General features: G+C 36.4%; 1 protein-coding gene across 1 annotated transcript in view; it reads right to left on the reverse strand.

Annotated features, from left to right (window-relative positions):
* tenm2b (teneurin transmembrane protein 2b) overlaps positions 1 to 20603 on the reverse strand; it is a 307726-nt gene extending 287123 nt beyond the window's left edge. The window contains 1 exon segment of the mRNA XM_051093879.1: positions 20530 to 20603. The gene's annotated coding sequence lies outside the window, so the exon portion shown is untranslated.
* Between the last annotated feature and the right edge of the window lie 1649 nt (positions 20604 to 22252).

Genomic DNA, 22252 nt, shown 5'->3' on the forward strand with positions numbered 1-22252 from the left:
ATATTTATATACTATTTTATATAAGCTTTAATTTAATTAACGAAAGTGATTTTTTAATAATTAACAGTAACAACACTGATTGAAATTTAGCAGAAGATGCTGTTTAAGACAAGAAACTCAACATTAAAGAAATATATATATACATATATATATATATATATATATATATGGGTGTGATATTTGGATATCCCTGTACGTTTGTCTGTATATTGTATAAATAAATACATATAAACACTTCCATCTTTATTTGATCCTCTAACTGTAGCACTTAGTTCTGTTCTTTATATTTAAAAAAAAAAAAAAAAAAAAACGCTTTGCGCTTTTAGACTTATACTTATTTACTTACTACTTGTTTTCTTTAATAAAAAAAAATTCAAAAAAATAAAATCTTGCCATGTGTACTGCGTTAGGCTAACTGAGACTTGTAATAACACTTGGATGGTATTGTTCTGTTGTTGATTTTGATTGCTTCCATTGTCCTTTTTTGTAAGTCGCTTTGGATAAAAGCGTCTGCTAAATGTCTAATTGTAAATATAAAATGTAAATAAATATATTCAGTAAACCTATAATTCAGTGGTCAGTAAAGAATGAGAAGACCTCACCCATTTCCATTTGGAAATGTAAACAATTGCTTCACACAGGTCCAAAAAAACCCTTCTGGAAGCACAGAAAGAAGTGGAGGATTAGCAGTGAGACCTTTATTATTGACGCAACCCAGAGACAAGACATTGATGGATGGAATCTGGATCAATTATTTAGATAGAGCTTGATATGAGAACGGCAGAAAATCCTGAGCTTCTAAAGGGCAAACCAGAGCGCAGTATAAAAGGGCATGATCAGTGATTATAGAGTTACGAGAGATGTGGATTAAAAGCATGTGAGAACAATAAATTGTGCAATAAAAGCTATTCTCAACAATTACCTAACCGTCTCTAGAATTTCGGAATTTGATACCCGGCGTTCCATTGATCTTAAAATAATCATCGGCCGTTTTCATCCACTTCATTTCCATGGAAATGTCTACATATTTCTGATAATCAAAAATTCATTAGAGTCAAAGAGGAAAAAAAAAAAAGAAACCCTCTTGAGGAATCCTCTTTCAATTTCCATCCTTTCAACCATCCTCCAAACTCCTTACACTCTTTCCTCATAAATATTTAAGCACGGAACCGGGACGCTGGTATTGTGCCACAGGAGGTACAGAAGTGCGGTTCTTCGGCATCGATCAAATAGGTTCAGGCTAAATAATTAAAAGCTCACACTCCCCGGACAAACGAGGGAGGCTGCTGGCGGCTCTCTCTTCTCCACCGTGCTAACAATGGTCAGGGCCCAATTACATGTGCACATGTGCTTTTTGACCTTTTCATGTTTGTAATGGAGCCTCTAATGGTAAAAATAACCCTGAACAAATCCCCAGACCGAGGCAGCCTAAGGAGACGCGAGGCAGATAAGGAAGGCGGGGTTCCACGGGCCTCGCAAACGAGAGGAGGAGAAGAGGAGGCCAATTCTGCGCTCCGCTGGTTCTTGCAGTTGGCGATTTGTTTTGGTAAGCACAGAGCGCGCTAGACGCCACGGCCAACATGCTCTTAGTTTTAATCAGAGAGGAAAAAGACTTGCCTCAGTACACTAATGAAATGGGGAGCAGCTGTGCTCAGGAAAGCGCAGTAACCACACATTTAGTTTGGCAGAACGTCTGCCAAAGGCAACTGTATATTTTCGGGCGGCAGAGGGAACACGTGAGGGCATTACAAGGACGCCTCGGCGGACATGAACCTATTTTCTAATAGTTATACATCTGAGGGAATGGTAAAACATCCTCAAATTATTAATTATAGTAATATACATTTACTTGTGAAGTAAAAGTAGTCAAGTGTGATGTTTCTTAAACGCTGTTTAGTATGACCCACAAATTCATGAAATGAATGACCATGAAGTCTATGATTTTATACTTCAGTTAAGAACATAATAACTTCCAATGCACAATAGTAACATTTCGGCACTTATCTGCAGATTTCTATGACGACTATAAATTATTTGGCTCTATAAATGGAGCTACTTTGCTTCTAAGTATAATGAGTATTGCATGTGTTTTCTCACACTTACAGCAACACCTACACTCTGACATGAATAGGAATAATTGAGACCATTAGAACACATTAATGAATTCTCATGAAGTCACCTCATGGGTCTTAATCAAACGGATTGCCATCCAGTTGGGTTGAAAGTCCCATTTATACTTCGCCACTTGCACTGTGTGCAAGTTAAGTCAACTTTAGTGCTTTATACAATACAGATTTGTTTCAAAGCACACAAAAAATGCCCTGAAGATGGTAACATCTAAATTAACTGGTTTCATTCAAGCCAAAAATTGTATTTATCATTACTGAATTAACCTACTGTTAATACATTCATTTATACCAACAAAATTCATTTTTATCAGTTAAATCAAGTAGAAATAGCTCTTTAAGGTAACAGGTTCCCACTTTTTACAGTGCAAGGCAGTAACAGAATCAATGATGCAAACATCATCAAATTTAAATTCTGCTGTAAAGCAGCTCTAAAAAGACAATAGTGTCATTATTTAGTTCAAATCCGTTCATTGTGGATTCATCTCAATTACTGTGTAAAGTTCATGAATTATAAAAGGAGTTCAATTCAGCCATAAGCAGCTCTGCAGAAGGCAATATTGTCATTGTTCAGCTTGAGTCAGTTCAGTGTTGATTCAATTCAGTTCAGTAACAGTGCCAATGCTGCAAAATTCATCAGTTATGAAACAAATTTGATTCAGCTATGAAGCAGCTTCACAATAGTGTCATCATCCAGCTCAATTCAATTCAAGTTTTGTTCTTATCTAATAGTGTCAGCACAGTCAAACTGATAATATTAATGCCAAGTTCTGTCATGAAATTCTAAATGGTGCAGGCTGATGGGTCATTAAAGCAAACTGATGATATTCACAGCATTAAACTACTTGGCACAAGCTGATTGGTTCATGTTGTTACGCAGCCAATGAGCTTGCTGTTTTACATTTAAATGGCTGGTTAGCATTCAGGGTTGAACAGTTTGATCAGGGTTGGACCTGAACTCTGCAGGAAGGTAGATCTCCAGGAACAGGGTTGAGCACCCCTGCACTAGAGCATTTTGCATTGCGCTTTCAGAGTACCTCTAAAACCCTCCACCTCCCCAGCTCCTACTGTATAGATCTCCTTTGGGTTATTATATACAGTATGCTACTTGTGCAGCAGCAGTTTGTCTTTAAATTACTCACAGCACCATATCAGCAAATGTATTGGCAACAAGTTTATGTACTTGCTTTGCAGCAGCAACAGTGTTGGGGAAAGTTACTTTTAAAAGTAATGCATTACAATATAAGATACTTATGAAAAAGTAACTTGCGGCGTTACTTAGTTACTTTTTATGGAAAACGTTACGTTACTTTTTTCACCTGAAAAAAAAAATGCTTACTTATTTGTTTTTTAATAACACACACACACAAAATAAAGTTAGATTTGTGGCAACTGTAAAGGTTGCCCTTTCACATCAAAAGTGTAACTGAATAAGCCTCAGACTGAAGGAAGTGTCTCTGGAAGACTTACGGTCCTTGAACACATATGTGTTTTTTCGTATTAGTCAAAATTCCTCACACTCAGAACATAAAGGTGTCAAAACACCTCTTAAAATGCTTGCTACAAATGCGTAAATGCAGCAAATTTAAACCAATCCTATTTTTTTTTTTTTTTTTTTATTATGGATGAAAGTTTCTGAGGCAGTGTGTAAACATGACTGACACAACATGGGGTCGTATAAATTTTTTAATGTGTGAAAATTCGGATGAGAATTTCAGACTCAGCATGCAATGACGTTCGTTCCAGATTTCTTACAACACGGGATCGGAGAGATAAATGGGAAATAGCATATAAATGGGAAAACAAAGTAATTGGCGTTACTTATTTGAAAAAGTAACTCAGATATTTTCTTGTAAATTTAAAAGTAATGCATTACTTTACTAGTTACTCAAAAGTAATCTGATAATAACTTGTTTTACTTGTAATGCATTACCCCCACACAGAGCAGCAATAATTTACAACTACAGCAACAACCAACAGCAGCAGCAATTCAACAGTGTAGCAGATCTATTCCACCAAGACAAAATACATTAACATTGTCATATCCATTACCATGCTAAAATCTTCCGAGGGTCGTCATGATAGAACTGAATCTTAAGTGTTTTTTAAACCCCAACTAAGCAAGCCAAAGGCAAGAGGAACCTAAACTCCATCATAACAGAAATTAAGAAAAAAACGGCGGAAACCAGGCTCAGTTAGGGGACCAGTTCTCCTCTGGCCTAAGTGAATGAGCTTGGGATAATTTATTTATGCAAGTGTAAGTTTGGGGGATATGGAAGAGTAACACTGGTTATGCTGCAAACTTTCAAATTTAAAGCTGTATCAGCATCCTCAAGCTACAGAGTGACACCCACAGTGCATCCTGCTCAAGTCGTAACTCACCAAGCTTCTGAAAATCAATGTAATCACGTAGATGTTTGAATGTGGTATGCAGGTGCATATGGGCCTGCCAAGCTGAGGGAGAACTTTTAATTGAAACGAGGGAACGAATAGAGCCCTGCACAAGCCCAGCTCTGGCCCGAGACACTCAGGCCCTTGACCAACAGCTTATCAGAATTCTTGGCCCGAGTCCGACTGGAGCCCGTGTCTATTACACAGTTTTGGTTTTTAATGGCAAAGTGGCTATGTTTCTTTTCGTTTCTTTATTAAAGAAGTCCTATTATGATCTTTTACAAAGTCCTGATTTTGTTTTGGGGGTGTACTAGAACATGATTTCATGCTTGGTGGTTTTATTTTTCATGTAATTTACATTATTACAACACCTTTCTCCCCGGCCTGACACAAATGGCTTGATTAGTTCTGGGTTTGATGAAGGCCCACCTTCCGAAAAATGAAATGTGTTGTGATTGAGCTGTCCCAGTGCGTTGTGATTGGCGAACAGCTTAGACGGTGTTTCAATATTCAATATTGCCACACCCCTTGCCAAAGCAGCAAGTTCCGTGTACAACTGTTAGCACAAGCTGGATTAAAGTGATTCTTAGGTTTTAAATATGGATATTTTTCTTACAAAAATGCATCAATACACTACAGGAGGCCTTTATTGACCCCACAGAGCCACGTGAGGCACATTTTATCATGGATGGATGTACTTTATTGGACTTGTTTTAGACTGATGAAGAGAAACACCCATCTATGCCGTTCTAAAGCTTGGGAGTGCCAGGATAATTTTTAATATAACTCTGATTGCATTCATCTGAAAGAAGGAAGTCACATACACCTAGGATGCATGGACGGTGAGTAAATAATACACTACAGTAATGCTGGGTCCTATCGTCAGCCTGCGAGATCACTGATACATGATATTTTCGTGCTAATTTATTTAATTATTTACATACTTAGTTTCATTGCCCCAAACCAGCTCCAGCATAAGGTTAAAAGCAGCCTAATGTTTTAATATGACTTAATTTGTATTTAACATGACAACAGTTGAATAAAAGCATTGTAAGTTACAAATTATAATTCCTACACTTCCTTAGTTATTCAAAAAACAGCAACAGAAAACGAGCAAAGAACATCATCACTGATTAGCCTAGCCTAGTCTAGTACAAGTTTATGCATTTAAAAAAAACACTTACGTTATAAGTGAAGCTATCTACACTGTATGATGGAAAAATCTCTTACAACACACTGCACACGTCTACGGTGCAGCTCTGACACGCCACCGGAGATGATCGTGGTCACTCTAGTCAATGCTTGTGTTTACATCAGCCGCACATCCGCATGAGTTTTGACCCCCTATACTGCACACAACTACAGTGAGGCTCCAACACGGCCACTGGAGCTGATCGCAGTCACTCTAGTCAATGCTTATGTTTATACCCACCGCACCATGGCTCGTTGCAGCATCCCAGAAGTGACTCTCCGCACTGCATCGCTAAAGTTAGGTTAATCCCCTACCTTGTCCCTACCTACCCTCCAACCATTCAAATGTCCGTAGGCGGGATTTCTTTTATTCATATTCTAATGGGCAGCGTTGTGACATCATAACATCCAGAAAATAAACACTGTAGTCCAAAGGGTATTCATTGTAGTTCATGAAAAGGGATTTTTAAAAAAACCGAATCTCCCTTTGGAGTGGACTTTGAGATTTGAAACTTTGTAGATCTTTTTTATGCCCAAAGATACACACTACACACTGATTAAAATTCAAAAAGTGAAAAAGCATAATAGGACCCCTTAAAGTTCATTTAGAAATATGTTTGGAACATTTTATGTTTGTTAAATTCAAGTTTTTGTTTTAACAACCAAGCAGCCAGCAGTGAGTTGTGAGTTGAGCATATGCTTGATTAATTTAGCCTTCTCAAATCAACACGACTTGCCTAAAATAAAATCTACAGACATAAAACACTTCATGCATTTCAAAATAACAATTTAAACATTAAACCTAGATAAATGTGCACTGTTATAGGTGCATATCCAATTGTTTGCGCTGAGAGTGTAAGTTAAAGCGCGCTTTGCAGGACATGGAAGCAATTACTTGCATTTTTTTTCTTAATAACAGTGGAAACTTAAAATACACCATCATTTTTGCTCATAAAGGTAAGAGCCTACATCATTTGGCATTGCAAAGGGTCTACTTATATTTGTGTGTACTCACAATATCAACAAAATGTTGTGCTTTTGTAAAATAAAGAAAACAAACAGGATGCGCTTTTCTTGGTCTTGAGCAGAAGCGCTTCACAGAAATTATCCAAAACTCAGCAATAGAATGCTTTAAATTACTACTTTAAAACTAAAGATTTCAGTTAAAAAAATAATGTTGTATTGCATAAAGTTTATGTGAAAATTCTGTAAGCTGTTTTATTGATATTTTAAAACTCTGATTGACTGATTTCATGAGACATTCGTTTTTATTACTTTTTTGTTTTCAAAATGCATTCAAAGATTTTTTCATGTTTATTTTGTGCTGCAGATATTAAAGAGGAAATGATCATTGATTCACATGCCACTTGATCTGAGGCAAATACTGTTATCTCATTACAAATTAAAGAGTGTAAAAACACATTTATTGTTTGTATTTCATCATAAAATTGATATAATTTATAGGCTGAGACTTACGTGCAGCAAATAATTAATAGACTTGGAATGTTAAACATTATTTCCAAGCATTCCAAGCACGGTAAATAAAACAGCTTGTGAATAGTGACAATGTTATTTACTTAAGAAAAATCAACAATAAGTTAAGTTAACCGTGTTGAAGCCCATAATTATTGGGGGGACCCATACAAATCTTTTGCATATGGGCCCGGGGCTGACTTGCTACGCCACTGGTGGTATACATAGTCACAGAATGCAGAATGTTTGTGTAATGCCACATGAAGACTTAATTCAAGAAAAGTTTCTGTTGCCTTAGGTAAATTCAACTTTTTATTAAGAATAAAAACAAAACAATTTGTAAACTTGTATAAAGGAGTCCAACTGTGCTCTCATTAGCATCTAGAGGAACAAAAAAAACAGATCTTGTTCATTCTTATGGGACTGCACTCAGACCAAACACTTGCCAGACCCCAGCCAAGCAAACTGTTTTCCAACAAGCAGTGGGCAGAGAAAGAGAGAAGGTCAGTGCTCCCTCTCCAAACAGCACTTTTGTCAGGAGACAGGCATGAGCAGATGCAGATATACATGCTGGCTAGGCTTCCCCCGATTAAACAGGTCAGGCTTGTTCTGCGGCGAAGGGAGAGAGTGAATTAGAGCTGCAGGAAAAGTGCTATCTGCCAGGCCTGATATTGATGGAGTCCCTCAGTAAAAAGCCACTGGCGTGCATCCAGCTCTCGGCACTATCCTCACGTTCAGTAACAGATGATTGACTGGATATGGTCCAAACTTGGCTCTTGACACAAAGCCCAGCTAATCCACAGCCCAGGCCATGGCACTTTTCACTCCAATTAGGTCTTTAATCGAATAAGCACTATAGATTGTTCACAAGGATGTCAGAAATATTGTACACCATTAGGAACACGGGTTCGAGGAGGTTTTGTCCGAGAGTGTAGCCAGAGTGAATCCCACAGTGGGAAGTAAAAGGCAACACTTGATCTTTCTTCATTCAACTGAACATTTTTTATGAAAAGCAAGGATACACATTTAGGTCAAAAAAGAAGAAGAGTTCGTCTGGCCATCCATTCCTGATGGTTATTGGTAAACAAACTTGACTCATTGCTGTCCTTGGCAGAGGCTTGACCCCAAAACTTGAGCTCCCCCTATTATGCTACAACATACAAGGAGAATAACAGAAATAAAGGAGGAGATGGGGAGTTGGAGGGTTGCTGGGAGAATCATCAATGAATCCGTGTCATAACTGATAGGACTGAATGTTTAGGCTCCTCCCAAACCTATGTTTGGAACTTCATTTTATTTATATAGCGCCCTTTTAAAACAGTTAACAAAGTGATTTAGAAGTGTGATTCAATGTTTTTATACAACACTGTAAAAAATAATCGTGAATTTAACGGTAAAAATGCTACAGTAAAAATGGTTAATTGTAAGTTTCTCTACTATATATGGTATGTATTGGACATTAAATATAATTTTACAGTAGTATACCGTTTTTGTAAAATTTACAGAGAAATACCGTAAATTGACATCCCCAGAATGCCCTGCATTACATTTTTTAATTTGATGTTTTTTGTAGTTTTTTTCTTATCAGTTTTGTACATTAGGGTTGTATGTTACACCTAATGTTGTTAAATTAATGTTTTTTGCATTATTTCAGTTTCATGTGTGTTACCATAATGGTGTTTAGTGTTTGTGTGAATGACACTGTGCTCAGTATATGTTAATATTTAAAACCTGCTTGTTTTGGGCTTTGGTTTATCATGTGACTTTCTCATCACCACCTCCTTTTGGTGGTCATCAGTGTATTACAAAGGTAAACAGATTTCAGTACTTGGTACATTAACATTCTATCAGTTTAAATTATGGTATTTAAATGTAAATTTAAGTTAAAACCGTTAAACCTAAAATGTCGCAACCATATTTTTTACGGTAAAATTCTGGCAACCACAGCTTCTGTTTTTGACTGTAAATTTTACAATTTTTTTTTATAGTTTACTTTGTCCATTTTTTCTTTGTCAATTAAAATTGGTCAAAATCAACCCAGAGAAAAAAAAAGAGTTGCATCTTAGAGCAAATGCACAGTAGTTTTAGTTTTAGTTTGTTTTGTGTTGTTTTTAACAAATCAAGTGACTCACTAATAAAGACTTGTTTCACTTGATTGAATCTGTGTTTTGAACGAATCAATTGAGTGAATAATTCAGTGACTCATAAAAAGCCACTTGTGTTTCTGAATGAATTGTTTAGTGAATGATTCATGACTCAAGCATAAATATGGTCGCTTGTTTCATTTATGAATAAATCAATGTTTTTGAATGAATCACTGAGTGAATGATTCATTGACTCAATCAAAAAGACAGTCATTGTTTTGTTCCTGAATAAATGAACATTAAACAAATTGGTTACATGTTGGTTAAATAAATCATTTAGTCACTTGCCATCCACCGCAGTAACTACATAACCTGCAGAAAGAGTCTCTGAAAAATCCCACTGACAGTCTGTCTAGAATACGCAAACAAAGACAATAAACATTCACATATGAAAGGAGAAAATACGGTCAGAGAAAGCAGCACCATAAACGCATATAAAAATGAATAAGTGGATTTTGAAATCAATTCTTTAAGTACCATCAACCAAGTAAATCAAATAAGTACTAGATCAAGATTTTGACACTGTTGCTAGTTACACATATTGTTAGCACATTTCATCTGTCTCTACTTATTACTGTCTGTGGCATCCCTCGCTTTTACCCAAAGGACAAAAATGAGTCATAGCACAAATGCACACAAACAGCCGGCTCATCAAACACCTCATCAATCTACTGAGTAAATCCGAAAAGGAAATCAAAGGAAAGCTTGTCCTTGAGCTACAATGTGCGTCTAAAATATGTGATGAGTTAGACAACAGTTTTGGTACAGAGTTTCAGCATTTTCATCTCACTTCTACCATTTTCGTGCGGTTATTTGTAAGAAGTGTTGAAGGCTTCAAGACGTCCTATTACCATAGCAACAAGTGTTGAACCAACGTCTCTCTGCCACAACATTCAACCTATTCTCTTGATCCAGTTCAAAAAGATAAAGCTATAAAAGCACCTTAGACATGTAGTGATGTAGATAAAACTGACAGTTAGTTTTGTTATAAAAACAGTGTAGTGACAATGAGTCATGCCGCCTACTTCAGGCAACGACTACACGAATCTTATAAAATATATCTCAAAGAAAAACTTCTAGCTTTACAGAAAACAACGTATTTACCCAATATATATAGAGAGTGCAATGACAAAACACTTTGATTTGTGTAATTCAAGCCTGACAACAGAGTTAGGAGAAAACACATTTCACACTCTCGTTCTGACTTAGGCTAATTGAAATGGCACATCTTGATCGTTTGCAATTGACTTGATTCATACTTGTGAAATGAAGACCTATACTTAACTTAACTAATTAACTTTTTAATTATGTTGTGTTCTAAAAATGTGGAAATGATGAATGGTGTTAATGAAGTTATTCTTTTATGACAATACATTTAACATTCGACAATCTTCTGTGACGTTGAGCTCGATACATTTAATTACACTTCTCCAAATAGAGGATTGAAGGATCTTGAGAGTGAAATTCATTCACAATACTTTACAAAAGCCATCTTTATTCTTCTTTTTAACTTCTGACAGCTTAAAATCCAAAAGTATGTGTGCAGGCTCATGATGTCTCATTAGAGTGCTCATGTGTAGCGAGTTTCTTCTCAAAGGGCTCTGAACTCTAAAAGAAGCCACAGTCTTGCACCAAGTGGATGACACCAGCAACTTGAGGAAAAACAGCAGGCACTTTAATTTCATTTGGCTTCAGCTCAAATGGAGTTTAAAAACGCTATAAAATCACTGGCCCTAAATAATACAATATGTAAACAAACAGTGTTGGGGCTATGTAATCAGATTACTTTTTCAGGTAACTAGTAATGTAACATGTTACTTTTAAATTTACAAGAAAATATAACTTTTTCAAACAAGTAACACAAGTTAGTTTGTTTTCCCATTTATTCATTGAAACCTCTTCTGTCCTCATGTTGAGAGAAATTGGGAGTGAGATGCAGAGGCACTTAATTAGTTACTTTTTTATGGACTACCACAATATCGTAATGCATTACTTTTAAAAGTAACTTTCCCCAAGCAAATACACCAAATTAACTAAACTAATAAATGCCACCTAATAAATGAACCATGGTATATATTCAGCTTCAGATTCTCTGTTTCTCCACGTGAAAGAAATGCAAAATTTATTTTCAACCTGGTCTCATGGCGAAAACGTACCTGTGGAAACTTCGCGAGTAGCACACCAATTCGTACTAGGGCTGGGCGATATATAAAAAATCTCAATATTGTCAAAATTTGTACAATATTCGATATATATCTCAATATGTTTGCAGTTGCTATTAAATGTTAAAAAAAACACAAACAGCTATTGTTACAAAGTATATTATAACAGTAAAATTCCTAATAGTAATTCCAAATTGTTATAGCCTATGTTTCTCTATTCAAACATTAGCGGTTGAGTAAGTGCTTTTATTCAGCCATCACAGAGGCAAACAATACAGTCGAGATCTCATGACAGAACACAGACTGGTTGAGTGACACTTCCATTTTGATCGCTAAACTCCAGCTTGTTTGTCGGTGTTTTCAGATCATCGTCAGCGCTTCCGCTATGAAGAGCGAGCTTGTGCACATGGTTGCCATGGTTGCTTAAAATAAGCAAAACACTGGGTAAAAAATGTATCCTTGTAACAGCGAAGCTCTGATTCAGGATTGATATCTGGCAACTGCACTCATGAAAGCTTGCATAGTAGAGGCATGTAAAGCACCTTCCCTCACATCTCTTACGTAAGAAGATGTTTTGTTGGACGTTCGGCGCATTCTTTTGGGAAAGTATGCTTGAATTTGAAATATTCAATATTCATATAGTATTCGATATATCGCCCAGCCCTAATGTGTACCAATAAGTACATATCACTGCAGTTTCCAACAGAAATGTCTATTGAGTGGCGCAAAAGATTGTTTGGTTTCTCCGGAACAGATGAACGTGGGTCATTCTATAATTGTGGGTACATCTCATGTCTGTTAAGAATATTTTTAATATATTTTCATAAAGCCCCGATGCTTAATTTTCTAATACACAATTATATTTTTCCCAGTCACACTACTATATGTCGAAAAAGCCATATCTTTTGTTTGAAAATGTTCCTACAACCCTGGCATTCAGCTGTCTGATTTTGTAAAGTTGTTCATTCTACTCTGCATTTAAGCATGGAATATTACTTCAAATATAAATTAACTTCATAGTTTTGCCATCAGTTAGATTATATTATGAAGACATTTGGGTGTGCGCTTCAAAAATAATAAGTGTTTACTGTGATAACTGATAACTTGTTTTATTTCTGTCTGAAAAATCATTGTCAACTAAGTTACCTGCTAGAAAACCCCTCTTGAAAAGGAATGGTTTGTCCCATCCTCGCATAATTTGCACAGTATGATGATATTTTATCTAGAAGCACATGGATACACACTAGAAGTTATGATCTCTCTTTTTCACCTATATTGGTTAAACTAGCAAACCTGTGTCAAGAGTGGATTAATTGACTGTCAACAGTGTTACACAAGTATTATTGCTTAAACTTTTAACAAGACAATTTAACTAAAACTTATGTTTTGTTTATGAAAATATATTTCTAAACATACTATATGCTTAGTAGTTCTAGGCTTCCATGTTGACTATAGACCCAAAACACTAAAAATGTCAACTAAGTTACCTGTCAACTATGTTACCCAGTAAAGCTAACGGTGGACAGTAGCAAACATAGATGGTATTTTATGCACATATTTCTACAGATCACCTTTATTTATATAGCACTTTATGCAATATAGATTGTTTTAAAGCAGCTATGTTAGGTCATGCTCGGGTTTGTGGGAAACAGGAAAACATTTTTCTTCACATTGTCAAATTCTAAATGTACCACTAAGAATAGAGTGACCCACGTACGTGGGTACGTTTTTATAGATGGTATTGAGATGCAACTACTGGGCATTCGCACATTAATATAGCGTAATTTTTGTCAAACTGTACAACAATAATAGGGTTGGGGTAGGTATAGACAATAATAAAAACAATCTAATAGGTAGAAAATGTAATTTATTGTTAGTTTCAGGCCGCAGCTGTATTTATGTGATGCTGGTTTTGTACGTGTCACCGCAGTTCTGACTTGAATGCTCTGTGACGTTTTAAAATAACATAACATTTGCACTATACCTAAATCTACCCGTTAGTATGAACAAAAGTGAGCATGACGTAAAAACGCAATTCCAAACATGCCATTTTAGCTTGATTTTTGATCTCTCATTTTTCTAATTTTTCAGGATTCGTACCCAAGGATTCCACATCTCAAGTCCAATTCCGTGCAATCTGAGCTACTGAGCAAGCTTGTTACATTGGGAAAGTGAAGCATATGGAGCTGTCAATCATAATTGCACGAAAACGATTACAAGTGCTCGCTGTTTTACCACCTCTAGTGTTCATTTCTGTTGGAAACTGCAGTGATATGTACTTATTTGTACATATTTCGCATCTTGCAAAAAAGATCCCACAGGTACGTTTTCGTCATGAGACCAGGTTGGAGAAATCATTCATTGCCCATCTCAGGTCTGGATCTAGGTCTACATGCACATCAATTTTATTTTTCTTCTACCTGATATTGTTACATGTGTACATATGACAAGAACATGTTAAGGTAGGCAGGAGAACATTACACATTTGGGTTTGAAGTGCCAGGGGACTCTTTTTATCGCTGGTACAGAGCTGGGACATAATTCATTTCATAAGACTCAATTTACAGAGCAATCAGGGATTAATGTTCATCCCGGTCTATAAATCAGCATTTTTATCAGGCCTGAGACCCTCTCAGCATGCTAATGGCCAGCATGAGAGCAGCTGTGTTTGAGAGCTGGAAGGAACAAGCTCGTGGCAGTAATTGGAACGGTCACCCCCACAGGCCACAAAAAAAAGGGGAATGACTGAGGGCAAGAGTGGATAGTGTAAATATAGTTTTGGGAGGGAAGAAGATGCCATTTGCTGCGACAGCAATCAATCATATCTCCAGCATACTACAGAGACTTAATGAAGGACAACATTTTCAGTGAATAATGGCATACATTTGGGTGTGTTCCTCATACTACGACGAAGCTACATCATGGGATTGAAGATTTTAATGCATATTGTATGTATGAGTTTGTTTCTACTGTTGAATATAGAAGAAGATATTTCTGTCATAACTCTGTGAGAGTTTAGCATAGTAATATGCAGCTGAGGTCAAAAGTTTACATACACCTTGCAGAATCTGCAAAATGTTGATTATTTTAGCAAAATAGGAGGGATCATACGAAATGCGTGTAATTTTTTATTTAGTACTGACCTGAATAAGATATTTCACATAAAAGATATTTACATATAGTCCACAAGAGAAAATAATAGTTGAATTTATAAAAATTACCCTGTTCAAAAGTTTATATATGCTTAACTCTTAATACTGTGATCTTACCTGAAAGATCCACAGCTTTTTTTTTTTTTTAATCATAGCTTTTTAGGTCATTTTTGAACATTTTTGAACAGAATGAAGATGTGTACATTTTTTATTTTATTTTGACTAAATATATATTTTTTTAATTTAACACTGCCCTTCAGAAGCTTTCGCAGAAGACAAAATAACTTAAATTTACCCTGATCTTTAAATTCTAAAAGTTTCCACGCCCCAGCTCTTAATGCATTGTGTTTCCTTCTGAAGCATCAGTGAGCGTTGGAACCTTCTGTAATAGTTGCATATGAGTCCCTCAGGTGTCCTAAGTGTCAAAATATGGATCTCAAAATCATACACTCGTTGGAAAGCATTCAAATACACAAAAAACACTGAAAAACCACAAATACGCAAAAATACTGAAATAATTTATGAGACCTGAATGATTTTCTGAAGAACAGTGGGCAATTGAACTGTTCAGGACCAACAGGACATGAACAACTATCACTAAAAAAACAGTTGTGAACATTTTGCAGATTCTGCAAGTTGTATGTAAACATTTGACCTCAACTGTACATAGCAATGTTAATTTGTTTGGTCTTGGTGGAAGAGATCTGCTACAGTTTCATTTTTCCATATTATGCAAGTTAATTGGAAACAACAACTGTTTGGCTACCCACATTCTTCCAAATATCTTCTTCTATACTCAAAAGAAGATAGATATTCATACAGGTCTGAAACAAGCTGAGAGTGAGTAATGATGATATGAATAAATTTTATTCATTTTTAAGTAAACTACCCCTTTAACACACCAAGCTATGCTCACTATGAAATGCCTCCCACATTATGACAAATATACATCTTATCCTTTCATCCACAGTATCTTCCTCCGGCTTAGTGCAGGTAGAATCCATCTCAGATTTATCCACTTACAACCAATTACTGTAATACTTACACTGGCCAACTTCATTCATTTAAATGTCATGATTACATTTGTCTAGTGAGGTAAAGGGTGGAATGAGACTACTAAAGTGAGAGAGAGTGAGAAATAGATAGGAACAAAAGAAAGATAGGCCTCTGCACCATTATTTGGAAGATTGCCCTGGAGAGCAGTAAGATACATCCTACTGAAGTGATCAGATACTACTCAAGTAATGAAGCAGTCAGCCATTTTAATGCCTTGGAAATTACAGAAGAGAAAATGGCTATTTAAATGCAGTACTTGACCATGCTGAAAAATGACTTACTCTCTCCATTACCCAGCCTGGCTCCCACATTAAGCAAAAGTTACTGACATGGGGTTCATATCTATCACCTTAGCTACATTCATGGTAAATGACAAATTAAAACTGCCAGTAGATTGAACAATTGAATGGACAAAAAAAGCTGATACATACATGGTTTAAACTCAGAAACGCAAGACTATCTCCAAATGTCTCAATTCACTCATTTTCACTCTCTCTGTGCATCCTGGGCAGAGCTATAGTCTCTTTTCCTGAACGTGTCTGAAGAAAATATTAATCTGTAAATTCCAATACAAGAGATTACAGGACACCTGGAACGACTTACTATGGACCTCTTCATCGTCTATACATGAAAATCTAACAATTTTATATTCAACATCACAGCACAAATGCACTCAGCATGCCACAGTGCACACAAAGATCTACTGTAGATTAATTTAAGAAAAAGACATCTGTGTTATGAACCTATTATACTGCGGAGCATTAACCTCATGCTGTTAAATGAAAGATCTTTCACACTCATAAACATTTGCAGCAACATTTGCTGGGCATTTAAAACTATGTGAAATGTTTTAGAGATTCTAGTTACACAAAAGAGATATTAAAACCTCTGTTTTAGGGAGTTTTCCATGACCTAGCGAAGAGTGATCACTGGAATACTTTGGCTCATACACACTCATTCTGTGTTTGTGAAGGACAACCGTATTTATTAAAAGGTGTGACTCTTAAATCACCCTATTTATATATCATATATATATATATATATTATATATTCAGTGCAGTCTGTATGAACAAATAACAAAAGTCAACCGTTTTTAAATCCCTTGCAATAGCCAAAATACACACCTCTCATATCACCATTTCTGTGAGTTACAAGAACCAGTTTTAAAATCATGTGAAGCCAAGTGTAGAAATATACCAAAAAAAAAAAAAAAAAAAAACAGTGACATTAAACAAGAAATTATATAAAAAAATGTTTTTGAAAGAGGTTTCATGCTTGCCAAAAATGCATTTATTTAATCGGCAGAGGAAACTGGAGGAGGTTCTGGAGGAGGATGACAAACAGAGTCCAGGGCGGATGATCGCCAGAGATGTAGATAGGGATCCAAAGGCCAGAGGGCAAGCTGGAGTGACTGAGGAAGGAGGCAGAGCCTGAGGGAGGGCGGAGCTTGCCGGAACCAAAGAGGTGGAAGGCCGAAGAGCAGCAGACCCAAGTGAAGCTAACTGACTGAAATACTCCAGCAAGGCCGAATAGCCGATGGTCCACACCGGAATGGTCCACACCCGGAGACTGGAATGATGGGATGAGGTGGAGCGGAGGCATCCAAGGCCAGAGGTGCAGGCATGGGCTCCTCAGGTCCAGAAGGCCTGAGATAGAGCCCCACCACTGAGAGGTGGTGACATGGAGGGATAGACAGAGGATGAAGATGACTGAACAGCCGGAGTGGCTGAGGACTGAGGATAAAGAAATGTACAAAATCCAATCCAAAATAAAAAAGTCTCTTAATGCAGTTTGGAGGGAAGGTGGGAGAGGGAGGTTGGGCAGGCCCAGCGAATCAGACTGATGAAGAGAATCAGGCAGGCTTAAGTGAAGCAAAGTCTCTAATTCTCTGTTTATTCTCTGAAAAACACAGTCACAGTCCAACAAACAGGCTTACGTCCATCCCCCCGTATTCCACGAAGACTCCCTCCAGCATGTGTGGTATTGCCGGCTCACACACCTGTTCAAACATTTCCAATGGCTCAGGCTCCAGGGCGATGGCAGGTTCAGTCGCTTCTCCTTGCGATGGCACATCCGTCTCGGTGGGCTCAGGCAGACACTCCGTGCAGCGGGGTGGTGACTAGCTGGGCACTGGGCAAGGAGTGGGGCTGGTGTCATCGTCAGCTGGTCAATGGCAATCCACAGGATACCATCACTCACTCTCCACTCCCTCAAAGTCCCTCCCCTGACAACTGCACTCTGATAGCGGTGTTCAGGCCGGTGTGCAGAAATGTACAGAGGCAGTCTTCCAGGAAGGTGGTCTGATTTGCAAGACCGAAGAATTCCTCTAGGTGTTCCTTGAGTGAGTGATCTCCTTGCTCAAGACAGAGCAGGTGGACAGCAGTAAAGTGATGGCAAAATACAAACAAAAAATACTGACAGACCAATGCTATCTCACGACCAATTCATACCTATTTAACGAGGTGGCTATTTCGTTCGAATTTGTACTACCTCTCTTGTACGATTTTGTACGATTTGTCTAGATCCCAGTGATGGGTAGGTTTTAGGGGCAGGGCTAGGGGTAGGTCATTTGTACAAATTCATACAAATTGGGGAACTTGTAAAACGCATACGATTTAGCATATGAGTGTATGAGTGAGGTCGTATGAATTAGCCACCTTGTAAAATATGTACAAATTGTCATGAGATCGGGTTGGAAAAACTGTAAAAATAAGCAGGGTAAATCACACTGCTTAATATCACATTGTGGGCCGGGTCTTCTACCATGCTGCTGTGTTGATAAACACACACAAACGAGATGATGAAGATAAGCAGTCTTTAATAAAGACAACAGAAGGCAAATCCACACAGAGCGAAGGCTTGAAACACACGTAACATTGAAGAGACCCGAAAACAATTAACAGAAAGCAAGCAAACTTGTGTCGGAAAGTCCATGTGGTTGTGACACTGTACATTTTTCAGGACTCTTCGATCATTTAAAAATACATTTAAAAGAATTTTTTTTAAATGTATTTTATTATTATTATTGTTTTTTTTTTTTTTTTTTAGCAATGTAAAAGTCTTCACTGTCACTTCTGATCAATTTAATGCATCCTTTTTGAATAAAATTATCAATTTCTTTATCAAAAATGTATCTTAAATTTTTCAAAAATGTAATAATTTTACCAATCCCATAATTTTGTGCCTGGATTGTAGTTTTTCTTCTAAACTGTCCGAAAAATATGTTACTTGATGGTCATAACACATGATATTTTTTAGAATTATTCCAATTAAACTTTTCTTGAAGATGGTATGAAAGTTTTGCCAAATAATCTGAAACCAACATGGCTACAAAGAGTATTTCTAAGAACTTGACACCTGTTTTAAACTAAATTTTAATTTTCTTTATCATGGACACTCGCATATGTGACCCCGGACCACAAAACCAGTCATAAAGGTAACATTTTTAAAACTAACTTGTCTGAAAGCTGAATAAATAAGCTTTCCATTGATGTATGGTTTGTTGGGATAGGCCGAGACACAACTATTTGAAAATTTGGAATCTGAGGGTGCAAAAAAATCTAAATATTGAGAGAATCACCTTTAAAGTTGTCCAAATGAAGTTCAATTCATTTTGACCCATACAATGTATTTTTGGCTATTGCTACAAATATGCCCCTGCTACTTTAGACTGGTTTTGGTTTTCACAAGTAAAACTGCTGGTTTGTCAACATCCTCACCAATATCACTCATTTACATGTATGTCTTCTTTTTCGGCACCAGACTCATACTGGCACTATTTAATGACTGAGGTAATCCAAAAACTCCATTTAAACTTAATTCTACTAGTGTAATTGTTAAGCCTCAAGGGCTCATTAGACATCTACATCTACGCCACTATTAAAAACAAACAACTCCTTGCCTCAGTAGTCTAGAGTCTCTCATAGGCCTTAGAATGCACATATGAAACTTGCTCGGTGGACGGTAAGTGGCTTGACAGATCACTAAAGGTCCTGCTTGCCATATGGAGCCTCAGCTCAGAGAGTTTCAGAGTTGAATGGAACTTCTGAAGTAGTCAGGGGAAAAAAAGGAGCCATGATCTGATCACCCTCTGGCATGTGCTTCTTCATCCCTTCTGTTTTACAATAATTCTCCATTTCAGTGGCAGCGAGCTGCCAAGCGAGCCAGACCCAGGCCCACCACCAGCTGGTCCTCCGACCTGCAGTTTTATGTTGTAGGAATGGGTTTTCAATTAAAAAGTCTATTCAAGCAAGTTTTTTTTTTTTTTTTTACCCCATGAAATGGTGGAACTCATTAAAACCCTGAAACGTAGTACATCAAGTGAAGTGTGAAAGTTTTCTTGTTTTTATTTATGTGGTGATTTATTATAAGTAAATTAATAATTCGATAATGTGAAAAAAGCAATGACGCACCATTAGAGGCTGATGAAATGAACCATGCTCTGTTGCTTTCAAGCTGAAACAGGAAAAGAGTCAAGGCTAGTACAAACAAATGCACAAACAGATGTATATACGCACACACAAACAAACTTGCTCTTATTTTTTATTTACTGCTTGTTGAACACTTGCTTTCCGCTCTTAAATGTCTTATATTTGCACTTGTGTGTGTGTTTGTGTGTGTGTGTGTGTGTGTGTGTGTATGTGTGTGCACCCAGTCTATTTTCGCAAACCCAACCATTTAACATTGGATAGTTTGCCGGTTGACAGAACACTCGCCCGCTTAGGAATCCATAAAACCGCTGAAACATGCCACAGCTTCGCCTGAACAGATCTGTCCACAAGCGTGCAGAATAAATACATAAACAAGCAAAACTTTTAAATAAACGCACACATACCTAAGCAACCCTTACCCACTGCCTCTGAAGCAAGGAAATGACTGTGGAGATGAGGTCCACTAAATGGACAGGGCCATTAGAGCTGGGCAAACAGCAGTCCTCTCAGGCCACCGATGGCTAAACTACCGCAACATGTTGGTGACGTCCGTGCGCTGCAGACAGCAGGGCTAAACAGACAGGGAAAATGTTTAGGGACTTTGGGAGGCAGCTGTGAGCCTAACAATGGCTTTCGTTTGACATGGGAACTATTAAGGCAGACTGTCGCAGGGCAAACGCATTTAGTGTAACCTACAAATTTAGTTGTTAAGGAATAGAAGAGATAGAGAAAGGGAAAAAAGATAAATGAATAATGAAGAGATGGAAAAAAGAAGGTCTGCATGCCTGGAGAAAGCATGAAAAATAAAATAAAATAAAATAAAATGTTGGGTACATTTAATTGCCATTATTAGGAACAGGAAAAAAAAAACACAAAAAACACACACACACACTGTAATGCCTGAAAAATTAGAAAGAAATAAAATAAATAAAATAAAATTATATTATATTAAATAAAAAATACAATGCAAATACAATAAAATGTAATAAAATGTAATAAAAATAATATAAATGAAATGTAATAAAATAAAATAAAAATGTTGGGTACATTTAACTTGCCATCAATGAAGAAAAAGGATTTTGCATTAGTGTTATGGTTCCTCTGAAACAGGAAAAAAGTCAAAGCTATTACAAACACACATACTCACACACACACAAACAAAGATAAGAGATAAAAGATTAATGAGAAATGTAATATATTATTAATATATTCTTGATGTAAATAAAAAATAATATAAAATGAACATATTTCCTAGAATTTTTCTTCAGTAGAGAAACAGGATTTTTATAGTATTTATAAATATTTCTATTTATTGTATTCCCATTTATCTTTTATTTATAATGAAGAGATGGAAAAAATGAGGTATGTATGCCTGGAGAAAGCATGAAAAATAAAATAAAATAAAATAAAATAAAATAAAATAAAATAAAATAAAATAAAATAAAATGTTGGGTACATTTAATTGCCATCATTGAAGAAAAATGATTTTGCATTGGGGTTACAGTCCTTCTGAAACAGGAAAAAAACAAAAAAAACAAAGCTATTACAAACCCACACACACACACACGCACGCACACACACACACGCATGCACACACACACTGTAATGCCTGAAAAATAAAATAAAATAAAATAATAAAATTTTATTTTATTTTATTTTTTTACTCAACTTTGACTTATTTTAAGTTAGTTGTCAATGCAACTTTTCTCATTTTTATTTATTTTTTTATTTATTTGCAACATTTAAGTGTTTTATCTAATATCTAAATTCTATTTTATTACATCTTCATTTTAAATTTTCATTTTATTTCTCCATGCACAGTGGTTTACTTTATTTATCTATTTATTTTTCCTGGCCAAAAAAAAAAAAAAAAAACATTCATATACTGATGTCTCTTTACAGTGCTCTATTCACAATGAGTTTGTCACTGATGATTAATTTATTAGACAACCAAGTGTCTAATAATAGTGGGTTACTGAGATAACATGCAATGATAACAATAATGAAGCTGCATCAACTCTTAAATAAAGCTGTCAAGCAGACAAAACATTGGAGGAAGCCAAACATATGAAGAGGAGCCCTCATTCAGAAGACCAATAAACTGGGGCCTAACCTTGTTTGGAGAAG

The sequence above is a fragment of the Labeo rohita genome, chromosome 21 (assembly GCF_022985175.1).
Source record: "Labeo rohita strain BAU-BD-2019 chromosome 21, IGBB_LRoh.1.0, whole genome shotgun sequence".
Taxonomy (NCBI): domain Eukaryota; kingdom Metazoa; phylum Chordata; class Actinopteri; order Cypriniformes; family Cyprinidae; genus Labeo; species Labeo rohita.